Raw genomic sequence first — 13,709 nt, 5'->3', positions numbered from 1 at the left:
ACAAGTGGGGGGGGGGGGGTCCTCAAGGGCCACCAACAGGTCACATTTTTAGGATATCCCTGTTTCAACGACTGAACCACCTGTGCTGAAGCAGGGACCGATTGAGCCACCTGTGTTTTAGCACGGATATCTGGAAAACCTGACCTGTTGGTGGCCCTTGAGGACCGGAGTTGGTTAACCTTGCTCTACAGCACGTGGACCGTGAATCCAAAGTGTATTAAATAAGTGTTTCTTGAAGGCCAAGCTAGACAGCCAGCAGTTAAGCACATTTGCGATAAGCATTACATACAGAAGAAATGACAATACCAATTGAATATCAAACAGGTGACCTTCAATTACTTTCATGCATAATAAGCCTGGAATAAAATATAGGACATCTTGAATGATATTGATATGTATAAATTTGCTAGTACTCTCCGTGATGACTTGACAGCAGAATTGAGTGGAAAGAGCTTTTGGACACGAGTATTTTCAGGTCATGTCTTCTCAGCGAGTTCTAAGGGGCAGATTCCTCCAGCCTCCATGCTGGGTTTCACACCCGATCTGGGGTTAACTGCCATTCAAGTCAATAGGAATTAACATGGATCAGGTGTGATACCCCTCATCGGATGCTTGTTGAATTTCGGAGTATATCTCTCCAATATTATTGGATTTGTCTAGAAAAACATGGAGTTTTCTGAGTATCCAGGATTTTCATATTGCTAATACATACCCACCTAACTTTGATTTCATTTATAAAATGTTTTACCAGGAAATAACACATTGAGAGTTATCTCTCGTTTTCAAGTATGTCCTGGACACAGAGTTATGATGATAAATACATAGTTACAAATACATGGTTACATTAAGTGAGAAGGGTTATACATTATGTATAAAGAAATTGCATGAACAGTTTAACATATTTTATCTTTTAGGCGTATGAAACAGTTACAGACCAGATTAAAATATGAGAAAGCTTCAGTTTTGAAAGAATTTAGACTGGTTGCGACTTTGAGAGCCTCAGGCAAATTGTTCCAGGCGTGACGTGCCCAGTAAGAGGAGGAGCGACCGGATACTTTGCTGAACCTTGGGACCACGAACAGTCTTTTGGAGTCTGATCTCAGATGATAAGTGCTGCGTGTGGTAGGGGTGAGGAGCTTGTTCAGATAGATGGGTAGCTTGCCCAGAAAGTATTTGAAGGCAAGACATGAGAGATGAACTTTGCGCCTAGACTCGAGTGATGACCAATCTAGTTCTTTGAGCATTTCGCAGTGATGTGTGCTGTAGTTACATTGGAGGACAAAGCAGCATATTGAGTTGTAGAGGGTGTCTAGTTTTCTAAGGTGAGATTGGGGTGCTGTACCATATACTATGTCCTCTTAGTCTATAATTGGCATTAGCATCTGCTGGGCAATGCGCTTCCTGACCAGCAGACTAAAGGAGGATCTGTTCCTATAAAGCAGGGGTGCGCAAATTTCCTGCACTGCACACCCCCCCTGCCTTCTCTTCCCATGGGTCGCACCCCCCTTTACATTTAATGCAGCGTCAAATGACCCCTTTGCCATGGAGACGCATGGACCGAAGCCTGGTAAGTAAGTTTACAGAGGCCTCGCGCTGAAGAGCGCGGCGCCTCTGTAACTGCTGTACCACCCCTCCCCCCAACAAAAAAAAACAGTTTGCGCACCCTTGCTACACCTGAGGGTCTCTGAGAAGATCTCCTCAAATTTGTCTGCTACACAGACTTTTTTATTACCTATCAGTTTGCTGCAAAATCTAATTTGAGGCTATTGGGGCTGTGTGCTACACCACACATGCATACAAGCTGATGGATCCGACAGAGCCAATAGTGCGATTTCCGTGTTGTGACGTCACGGACCAACGATCGTGAGATCTGGATGGTGAGGGTGAATGGGTCATAGACGGAGTTCCAACCACGGTGTACACAGCGTGCATCGTGAGAGACGCTCCACTGGCCACCAGACCCTTTGTTGCAGCTAAAAGACAGGATTTTATCTGCTACACTGTAAGTAGCCATTTTTCTTGCGTTTTTATTGATATATAAAAACGTACTTCACTATATTGGCATCTTTCTCATTTATAGGTCTTACCTTGCATATATATATATATATATATATATATATATATATATATATATATATATATATATATATATATATATATATACATATATATATACATGTAGAGGTATCAGTACCGTGTTAGCCGAGCTTCAATAATCAAAAAATAAATAGATGATACCGTTCTGTGGCTAACGAAATGCTTTTATTTGTGCGAGCTTTCGAGATACACTGATCTCTTCTTCCGGCGATGTTACAATGAATGAAGCAAGGATAACTTAAAAACAGTGTCTCTTGGAATGTTATCTGTGCTTGTCCTTCCCCCGGTGTGGATGTGTTTTATGGCTAGAGGTGTCAAAGGGTAACTGAAAGCAAGTGAAGAAAGAGTGTGTATGTGTATCAGTGTGGATAAAAATGAATGGAGAGCCCACAGTATAAACAGTGCTCTACACAAGGTGTGTGTGGAGTGAGAGGGATATAAATGGTGTGGGTGGGTGTGGAAATGTGAGAGTTTGTAGCACAACTAAAAGTGTGTGTGGATACTATGTGGTCCCTATTGGTGTATATGGATGGAAAAATAAGGAGTATTAGTATGTGTGAGAGACAGCTGTGTGTGCATACATATAGCACAGTATGTACAGACATGGCCTTTAGCGCTCATGGGAAGAGAGTTCGCTAGTGTCAGTAATGACTCATAAAATTTCGATCTCTGTTTAGGCCACTGCTAAGTGTCCCGAACAGTTGCATAAATTTGTATTCATGCAACCGTCTCTCTTTCGGGGTTTTAAGATTACCTTTGAGTATGGCAACCCTCAGATCGTTCATCTTATGGCCAGAGTCAGAGAAATGTTCGCCAACAGGACTGTCTCTTGTTCCGCGTGTGATGCTGTGGCGATGCAGGTTCATTCTCTTGTTTAGCCCCTGTCCTGTCTCACCTATGTAGTAGCAGCCCCCTGGGCATTTCATGCACATGATGAGGTACACGACATTGCTGGAGGAACAGGTGAACCCTCCTCTGATTTTGTATTCCCGATTCTTGTGTGGTATTTGTATTGTGTCCGCTGTGTAGAGCATTGCTGTGATGCAAAACCTGCGCAATGCAGCTGTCTCTCACACATACTAATACTCCTTATTTTTCCATCCATATACACCAATAGGGACCACATAGTATCCACACACACTTTTAGTTGTGCTACAAACTCTCACATTTCCACACCCACCCACACCATTTATATCCCTCTCACTCCACACACACCTTGTGTAGAGCACTGTTTATACTGTGGGCTCTCCATTCATTTTTATCCACACTGATACACATACACACTCTTTCTTCACTTGCTTTCAGTTACCCTTTGACACCTCTAGCCATAAAACACATCCACACCGGGGGAAGGACAAGCACAGATAACATTCCAAGAGACACTGTTTTTAAGTTATCCTTGCTTCATTCATTGTAACATCGCCGGAAGAAGAGATCAGTGTATCTCGAAAGCTCGCACAAATAAAAGCATTTCGTTAGCCACAGAACGGTATCATCTATTTATTTTTTGATTATATATATATATATATATATATATATATATATATATATATATATATATAATATATACAGCTGAACCCTGTTATAACGCGGTCCTTGGGGGCCACAAAATGAGACCGCGTTATAACCGGGATCACGGTAAAATGTCGGCATGCTTGGATTTACCGGCATCTACAGTAGATCTCTCTCCTCTTTGCTGTCAGCTCTCTCCTCACTTCATAGGGCTGTGTGCACGTGCTCTCCTCTCTGCAGCTGTCAGCTCTCTCCTCACTTCATAGGGCTATGTGCACGTGCTCTCCTCTCTGCAGCTGTCAGCTCTCTCCTCACTTCATAGGGCTGTGTCCACGTGCTCTCCTCTCTGCAGCTGTCGGCTCTCTCCTCACTTCATAGGGCTGTGTCCACGTGCTCTCCTCTTTGCAGCTGTCAGCTCTCTCCTCACTTCATAGGGCTGTGTCCACGTGCTCTCCTCTCTGCAGCTGTCAGCTCTCTCCTCACTTTATAGGGCTGTGTCCACGTGCTCTCCTCTCTGCAGCTGTCGGCTCTCTCCTCACTTCATAGGGCTGTGTCCACGTGCTCTCCTCTCTGCAGCTGTCAGCTCTCTCCTCACTTCATAGGGCTGTGTGCACGTGCTCTCCTCTCTGCAGCTGTCAGCTCTCTCCTCACTTCATAGGGCTGTGTCCACGTGCTCTCCTCTCTGCAGCTGTCAGCTCTCTCCTCACTTCATAGGGCTGTGTCCACGTGCTCTCCTCTCTGTAGCTGTCAGCTCTCGTGCGCGTCATCGGCAGAGGAGGGTCACATGACAAAACACTATAATGGGGTTGAGCTGTATATATATATAAAATCAAAAACTAATAGACGATACCGTTCTGTGGCTAACGAAATGCTTTTATTTGTGGAGCTTTCGAGATACACTGATCTCTTCTTCCGGCGGTGTTACAATGGATAAAGCAAGAAAGAGTTTAACTTAAAAACAGTACATCCTGGAATGTATCTGACTGAAGCCTATCCCTCCCCCCTGTGCATTATGCGATTTATGACTTAGGCCAAGGCCCCACTGCACGCGCAGGCGCACCCGCCTTGCATCCTGGCGGCGCGTGCACTGCACTTCACCACAATCTGCAGTCTGTAGGGATCATTTTTAGGCGTGGGGGGCGTGGCCAAAATGGGTCAGGTGGGAGTTGCCATTACGGGGGGCGGGGTCACGATGCCGGCTGAGCCCCAAGTTCATCCTATCCACGGTTTAAATACTTTACAAGATACAGTAATCTCCTAATACCAGTGTTACCCGAGGCTAATATAACGCATGTGTTTATAGTTCTACATTTCACCAGTGAAAGTATTTGTCATGTGTGGCACTGCGTCTTGGGATGAATGTCTCTTCCAATAGCAATTCTGCTAACGCGGGTAAAGAAAGGGGTGTTCCTTGTGTGAGAAAATGATGATGTCACATACCTGGCCTCTGATTGGCTCCCTGGTGCACCATGTGATGCGTCGCAGCACGGGATCACAATCCTGTTGCAGCTCCCGCTGGCTGACGTGTCACAGTGTGCAGTGAGCCAGGGAGCAAGTAGGCACCGGGGACAGCTAGGGAGGAGGTAAGGAGCTGGTGGGATGCGCGTGCGCCGCCGGCTGCAGCAGGGACCTGGCCTCAAGGTGCTAAATGATCCCTAAACCTTTCTGGCTTTATCCATTGTAACATTGCCGGAAGAAGAGATCAGTGTATCTCGAAAGCTCGCACAAATAAAAGCATTTCGTTAGCCACAGAACGGTATCGTCTATTCGTTTTTGATTATTAAGCACAGCTAACACGGTACAGATACCTCTACACACACACACACACGCACATATATATATATATATCTTGATACTGAGCTGACCTAATGTTTAAGCTAGAAGTCAGAAGTAACATTTATTTGCCTTTTTTTAATGTAACACAGGAAATACTGTCACACTTATCGGTTGCCCAGGGATTCACTACCATACATTTTCCGTGTCCCTTCCTTTTTATAGACACAACTGAGAAAAGGGAGGGACAGGAGAGGAGAGAGCTTAACATGGAAGAAGGCGGCCCTAGATAAGGGAACAAAGAACACCTCCATGTTCCCAGTTTGTAGGTAAACTTCGGTCATACCGTATGCTGAATTACTACTGTATAGCAAAGGGCAGATTTAACAGCTGGGGCTCTTCTGCTTACATGTGTATCCTTGTGCTGTCAAGACCCATATTCAATGAATTAGTGGTTCTTCAAAACTGATTCTGAAGGACTATTCTGTCAATATTGTCCTGCAGCTGACTAAAAACAATGCAACGTGCATTCTCACTAGATATTTGGATGAGGGGGGGGGAACTATATACCCCCTAGCTAGCCGATCTATTGGTGCAGTAATATCAATTCAGACTAGCAACCCATTGTCTGCTGTTATTCTCACAGAATTACCCTCAATCCTCTATTATTACTGATAGTAAGTAGCGAATCAATTGAATTCTCCCATTAAAAAGTCAACGACAGTACTATTTGACTAATGGTTATGGGTCTACAGCAGGGGTGGGCAACTCCAGTCCTCAAGGGACATCAACAGGTCAGGTTTTCAGGATATCCCTGCTTCAGCGCAGGTGTCTCAAACAGTGGCTCAGTCAAAGACTGAGCCACTGATTGAGCCACCTGTGCTGAAGATGAAGACTGAACCACTGATTGAGCCACCTGTGCTGAAGCAGGGATAGCCTGAAAACCTGACCTGTTGATGGCCCTTGAGGACTGGAGCTGCCCGCCCCTGGTCCGCAGCCATAGTTGAATTTGTATTATCAGCAAGCGTAACCAATTTGCCAGATTGCAATACTTTCATTTTGAAGATCGCTTGTGGCTATATTAGAAAGCAGGGAATGTAGCACAAACCCGCTAGGGATATCAATAATTACTCATCTGTGTTTATAATACTGTTCCTCTACAATAACCCATTGCCTTCTACCATTCAACTAATGTGCTATGCATCTTCTTTATTGCTTATCAATGCCAGGCCAGGTTCTTACGAGCCTGGCATCATACACCACTCTTAATAAAAGCCTCAATAAAATCTAGACAGACAAGGTCAATAGACTTACAATTATCTAACGCCCTATAACTTCTATGCATAAGGTTATCCACTTATTGTCAAGACCTTCCTATTGAGAACCCCTGCTGTTTACTAGGACACACCTTTTCCTCTGCTAAATTATATGTAGTCACATCTCTTCTAATGGTTCAGAAGTTTCCTAGGCACTAAAGCGAGTTTCACAGACTTGCTGTTCCTCATATCTAATATTACTCATTTTTAAAAAGCAGAACGGTGCTGCCACAGTCTCTATAAAATTCCCACCCGTCCCCTTTAACCTCCAAAAAGCCACATAAAAAGAATCCAAAGAATCAGTACTGTGTTTACTCAAACTTACAGTACTTTTATCAGGAGACAGAACATAGACTGTCTCTCCTTACTGTACGGGAGTTATTTATTAAACTGCGATAGTGCTGATCGGGGCATTGTTGCATGGAAGCTCCCGAATTCAATGGGAGTGTCTGAACGACAGTGCCACCATCGGCACTATCGCAGTTTGCAAAACCCCCTATGGCTGGGATTCACTGAAAGTCGTTAAAGCGCCAATAATATTTGGCATTAGCAAAATAATATTAGTGCACAAGCTTTTTGCCTGTTTAACCAATTCCATACAGCATACACTTCTACCAAAGGGCCGGGGAATACCAATCACAACCATGTCCTGTGGCAGCAAATTCAGGGGTGGGCAACATCAGCCCTGAAGGACCAAGAACAGGTCAGTTTTCAGCGTATCCCTGCTTCAGCACTGGTGGCTCCATCAGACTGCATCACCTGTGCTGAAGCATGGATATCCTTAAAACCGAACCTGTTGGTGGCCCTTGAGGAAGGAGTTGCCCGCCCCCTGATGTAACCCCTTTGACGGGGATAGAGCTACCCATGCATTGCAAATGAATTCCCTGCAGCACCAAAAAGGTTAACATCAAAACCCAACCCCCCTCCCAACAATAAATATAACTAAACCTCGTGGCAAATGAAAGGAAATTACTTTGCTACATTAAATCCTTAGTAGCCAAAGTGATTAGCTAGCCATGGCAAACCCTGCCCCCTATAGTTCCCTAAGGAGTTAATCCAGCTCTTAGTCTAACATCCCTAGCACTCAGTAATATGGCGCCCCTCTAGGGACCTGATAACTATGAACTGCTTGGGCAACTCAGGGCTTAATACGGTGTAATTAAATGATGATGTAATGTCGTTGTTATCACCTCCTCCGGCATCATGCTGGCCAATAGGAAGACTTCCCATTGGACGGCCATTTCAAACAAAGCACGAAACCGGGAACTAACAATGGTAACTTTACCAATACATATCTCGGGACCCTTGGTGGGTGTTGGGTCTCTAGAGCTGATAATAGTGTGATTCAGCTGCTAGGACCCTGTGGTTCCCATCCAGTAAATATAAAGGGGTGTTAGGTAGGGGGTATGCTGCTTTAACTATGTACAGTATATAGTGCCATTATATACCTAGTCAAGATATGCCAATGCCAGCTTGGGGTAGGTGACATAAATTGGTATTTTGTGATTACCAGGTGTCAGATTTGAGTAAACAGGATGTGAATAAGTAATATGATATTACTCCTTTATATACTCATTCACATGCAGGGCATAAAAGACACTGCCGAAATATCACTGAGGTACAAAGACTATTTTCTGCAGTATACTTGGCAATATGCCTTTAGTAAATTGGTTAATTTAAAAACGGTGTTATTTAGAGATAGATATTTGTTTTCAATAAACAGCCCTTAATGATTCCTGGCCTGTCTGTTTGAGAGTTTGTCAGTATTGTGTTCTGAGTACCACAGTTCACAGGTAGGAAGATGACATGTTGCTACAGAAACAGAAGTCAGCTATCAGTATAGAATAAGGACTGACCCATTTATTAACTGAAATATTCACAGTATCAACAAGAGCAGAGAAAGACGTTACACTGAGCCGGTCCATTTTGAATTGATTTTGCTTTCCCTTTTACGTTGTGTGGACACCTGTTATTTGACCACTATGGTGAAACATTGAAATTAAAGTATTGTTGTATTAAGATGTTAAACATGTCTGTGATTGGTGTAGAACGTAGCACTGCTAACTGCAAACGTAGTCATGTCTGAGCTTTAAAGGGACAATCCAAGCGATATTTTAAATAGGATTGAAGCAGGGAGTCTCCGGACCTGAACCCCATTCATTTCAGCCCATGGACCCCCTGCTTCCCGAGATTTTTTCCTCCATTGGGGTGTCGGTAGCATCCCCAGCTGGGCTATCTAGGGTTCTCGTAATGGCGGCTTCAAACCTCCCACGTCCTGCGGGCCAATAGGAAACCGTGACATCATCCCTTGTGGCTTCCCATTGGCCAGCGTGAGCATGACCTTTAAACAGCACATAGATACCGGCACCCCATATGGAGGTAAGTATCTCGGGAAGCTAGAGGTCCCCCAAGCTGAAATGAATGGGGTTCAGCTCCGGAGACCCCAAGCTTCAACCCTATTTTGAAAAAATTAAAAACCTCTGCACTTGGAATGCTCTTTGAACTGGACCCCAAGTCATTCTATGCTGTCTACTCTGTGATATTTGTTAAGCGTACAGGACTGGATTTGCAAAGCTATAAACGTTATTGTATTTTATATTGAAACCATGATTAAATGTACAGTAATAAGGACTCTCCTACAAAAGATAGCTGTGAGGCCCAGCTGAGTGCAACTCCAATATATGCTGCGAAGTGGGATTGTTGTATATCCTTTGGCTTTCTGCGATGAGATTCCTTTCTTCATTCCTTTCTCGATGCTTCTCTCTGTTTTTACCTGTTTGTTCCTTTTGTTACCAAACTAATAGCTTTATACTGAACAATGGTTCCTAATTTGACCAGGGACACTCAAAGCAGTTTGGTTTAGATTCGATGTTAGACTTCGAGGCCCAAGGCAACTGGGCATATACGGTATCTATCTTATCCACAATCTGCTGAGGATCCTTATATTCCTTCAGTGCCAAGGGATTCATGCTAAAATGTGCAGGTCCAAAGAGGGTCATTATGTTGGGGTTAAAAATACTATGAAGAATATTAGTGCAAGAGTTCCCCATTCGAGTTTTCGTGTCACATGTTTTTTGGACTACCTTGTTTTTTTGTCCCTCAGAGCATAACCCTCTTGGGCATTCCACAGAGACTCCCTGGTCAGCTGCTACAGATGCAGAAATTCCTGCCAGTTTCTGGAAGCACTATCAATATCACAGGAACTATTGTGTGGCTTTCAATTTTTGCCTTGGGGCTTTGAATGTTCATAGCCGAAACGATTCCAATGATTAAGCCGCATAGCCCCGCTTCAACTTTAGGTTAGTACCAAAAAAACTGGAGAAAGACATTTGGTGGGTTTGCGGCTTAAACCACTTTACATTCTCTTGTAGTGTTCCCAGAACAAGGCAACGTGGACATTCTTGCTGTTTTTTGAACAGTATAAGATTATTTGCTGCTCCCTGCCCTGGTCTCCTGCAACTATCTGAGAGAAAAATCAGTATAAAATATGAGAACTCATCAAGTCATATGATCACTGTAATAGCTAAAACAGATGTATTGGCTTTAAAGCTGTGTATTTTTTTTTTAAATAAATCAGTTCTGTACTATGAAAAAATACTTGAATCATTCTTTTTTTTTTTTTAAACATTTCTGAGTAACATTTTTAATGAATTATAATGTATCAAGCATTTTTTGCTTCTATAGTCATATCCCCTTCCTCTTCTGAAACAGGCGCTGGCACACCCCTCTATGAGCCCTGCCCTCTCTCTAGCAGTGCACCAATTTTATCTAGTGACTGTCTGATCACAAGATCTTCCCCACAGAACTTTGCATCTTTGGTCCTCTTCTGCTGCACTGACAGCCATTTAGTGAACCCCGAGTCGAATCTTCGCCGATCGATCACAGGAAAACGGATCGATCGGCAACTTAGCTAATTACTTATCATTGTGTGGATTGTATTGATGCAAATATTAAAGGGGAAAAAAATTTCAAACAAAAAACCGTCAGCTCGGACTGCAGATTTAAGTTCATAAGGAACCTTGTAACACTGTGCAATATGTCACTGTGAACATTGCCCAAACTAAGCCCCCTTGCATGTCTATTAACTCTTTTTGCCTATAATTATTATTATTATTATTATGATTTATTTAAAATGCGTCAACATATTCTGCAGCGCAATACAATAGGGATAGAAAGGACTTAAACAGAATGACAAGCCAAAAAAGGACAGACAAGCACAAACAGATAGGTAAGGTAATGAGGGCATGCTCGTGAAAGCTTCTAATCTAGAGGGACTAAGCCCTGTTGGATCCATTTCAGCTTTTATTATAAGCTTCCCTATCTACTCTTGATCTCACTAAGCATTACTTGGGCATACAATCTTTATGGCTCCTTTCTCTTCTGACAGCTTTTCATAAATCCCTGAGGTACCCAATTAAACTCTGATACACATCTTTGCTGAATACAGACAGAGAGAAAGGAAAACTAGAAAACTGACAGGACCATTACTAGTTCCCCCGCTACTCTGCCAATGTTATAGGTATGTATGTATGTATATTTGTATTGATATCACACCACCAATGTACTCAGAGCTTTACTGAATTAGAAATTAAATAGAGAAAGATGATATAGAAAGTTTCACAAAAGCATTTAACTGGATTGTAACAATGAGAATTAGAGTCCCTGCCCTACAGAGCTTACAATCTATATGGAATAATGGGATACTTACAGAATACTATAGGATCAAGTGAATTGCAGAACATACATGAGGGGGGGGGGGGTATATCATGCATCAGGAGTGCAAGAAGCAGCAACAGGCGAAAACTAACCAAGGTAGGGAGCCCAACGTGAGAAATGTTTCAGGCGTGAGAATGGTGTAGAGACAAATGGAGCAGAGAGGAGACAGCCTATGGCAGAGCATAGGGAATAAGAAGGGATATAGCAGGAGATAAGAGCTGAAATGTAAGAGGGGCACAAGAATGTCAAGAAGGAGAGTTTGATAGCTAATATAGAGCTTTATGGAGAGCCATTGAAAGGCCAGACGTAGGGGTGAGTGAGAACTCTAGCAGCAGCATTTTGAATAATGTAGATTATAGAGTATGGAGTTGGGAGGCAAGAAGGCCAGAGAGGAGAATGTTGAAATCATCAAGTTGGGAGATAATGAGGGAATGAATGAGAGTTGTATTAGTACAGCAATAGAGGACAGGGTGTACTCTGGCAGTATTGCAGAGGAACAATTAAGATTTAGCAAAAGCATAAGTGTAAGCAGAAAAGAAAAGGGAGGATTCAAATATTACACCTCTACAGCATTATTGGGAGACTGGATGAAATGGAGCTATTGGGTTTAGGTGAAATTATGATCATTTTTGACATGTTAAACAGAAGGTGGGGGGACATCCCGGATAAAATCATCAATCAAGGACTTGGCACTGCATGGCAGAAGTAACCTTTGGTGTGAAAGATACAGTGGGGTGTCATCTGCACATACTGTAGGTAATATTTGAAGCCAAAGACAGTTTTACTGCGGGTTCAGTGCCAACCACAGGAGAAAAAAAATGTTATTCTAAAGGATTTGTGAGCCTAGGATAAATATTATTCCACTTCTTCCATTTAGACATCATCTTCATCAATAACATATTTAGTAATGAGATGACATTTATTAACGAAGGCTACTGTAGATTATTTTTTAAATTAGGCATCATCTAAAAGAAGAGCACTACATATTTACTAAGAACAGGCTAAGCCAGTCCTGTTTTATAGCTGTAAAGGTCAGAAGAGGGAAATCTACAAGGGTGGCAGAAGAGTAAGATAGCTGACAGTGTGCGCTGAACTGTACTACACGGAGCCTGTCATTGAATAAAGAAGGGAAGAGCAAAAGCAGAAATAGAAACTGTCATATAATAATAATAATATTTTTTCTTCCAGCGCAGGCATTATACGCAGTGCCGTGTAGCGCGTTGTGCTTCTCTACAGAGCTTACAATCTCATTTTGATGCTTGAGGCACATGGAGATAAAGTGACTTGCTGAAGGTCACAAGGAGCTGACATTGAGATTCACCCGTGACATTTCCACAGAGCCCCTCCTTCAGCCACTCCCTATTTAGGTAGGGGAGCCTTGAGAGGTGTTGCATACCTGTGTTTCCTGGGATGCATAGGGGGGAAAAAAGTAGACAGTTTGATTTACAGCACCAAACAATGCCAATGCTGTATCTGTATATGGGAAAGCAGACCAGTATTTTGACATAATCTCCAACGTTTATGGAAAGATCGACTAAAGTTTTGGGAACGTTGGGGTCAAAGTTCGTCTCTGAGTCAGATATGTGTGGTTGGCGTTTTGTCGAAAAAATTCTATTTCTTTGCCATTTTTTTTGCTCACCACGAATGTCCGATGTAAACGTGTGTGAAGGGTAACATCCCTAACTGTCTAATACTTCTGCCTAAATATAGAAGGAGCCTCCAATTTGGTGTTATACTGAGTAACAGGACAATGGAAAGGACGAGATGTACGGAACAGACGCGTCACATTAAAAAAACACACCACAAAAAGGCCAACGTCACATCAAATGAACTGTGCAGATTGCTAAGAAACAAAAGGAATGATGGGATTGCATGGTGGTACGAGGCCTGATAGAAACCGCACTGCCAGAGGTGCAATTAATGAAGTGTATAGCTTGAACTGCACCAAATATTTGATTTACTGAGAACACAAATGAAGCCGGATTATTTTTCCATTGCTTATTCCCCTCATTGAGTCTTTCCTTTCGTGGCGGATACTTTTAGAACCAAATGGTTTAGAAGTGCAGTCATACATAAGGAATAATAAACTAATGGCAGCTATATGCCATATTCAATGGGTAAATCTTGGGGGCTAAAGAACTTTCATTAAACAGCAAAGTGTGAATATTTTGTAGCTGACATTGAAAGTGGTCTTCCCAGGGGCTGTAATCATTGTAATGTGAGAGAGAAGTTCTTTTGGTTCCATTATCCTGTAGTTTTTTGTTTTTCTGCTTGAATGGATTGCTCCTTTTCGTC

The 13,709-nt window shown here is 42.8% G+C and overlaps 1 long non-coding RNA gene across 3 annotated transcripts in view; it reads left to right on the top strand.

Moving 5' to 3' along the window:
- Positions 1-13,408, top strand: part of LOC142491298 (uncharacterized) — a 42,475-nt gene extending 29,067 nt beyond the window's left edge. Inside the window, exons 2-6 of one of the 3 annotated variants that reach the window (XR_012800366.1) lie at positions 5,608-5,711; positions 9,802-9,997; positions 11,086-11,217; positions 12,603-12,781; positions 13,125-13,408. This is a non-coding gene — a long non-coding RNA (uncharacterized LOC142491298). Of the gene's footprint in view, positions 1-5,607; positions 5,712-9,801; positions 9,998-11,085; positions 11,218-12,602 lie in introns of all 3 variants that reach the window. The other 2 variants (XR_012800367.1, XR_012800365.1) reach the window with 2 other exon arrangements.
- The last annotated feature ends 301 nt before the right edge of the window (positions 13,409-13,709 follow it).

The sequence above is a fragment of the Ascaphus truei genome, chromosome 3, assembly GCF_040206685.1.
Source record: "Ascaphus truei isolate aAscTru1 chromosome 3, aAscTru1.hap1, whole genome shotgun sequence".
Lineage (NCBI taxonomy): Eukaryota > Metazoa > Chordata > Amphibia > Anura > Ascaphidae > Ascaphus > Ascaphus truei.
Note: the sequence above shows the minus strand (reverse complement) of the source record. Positions and strands in the feature narration are given on the sequence as shown.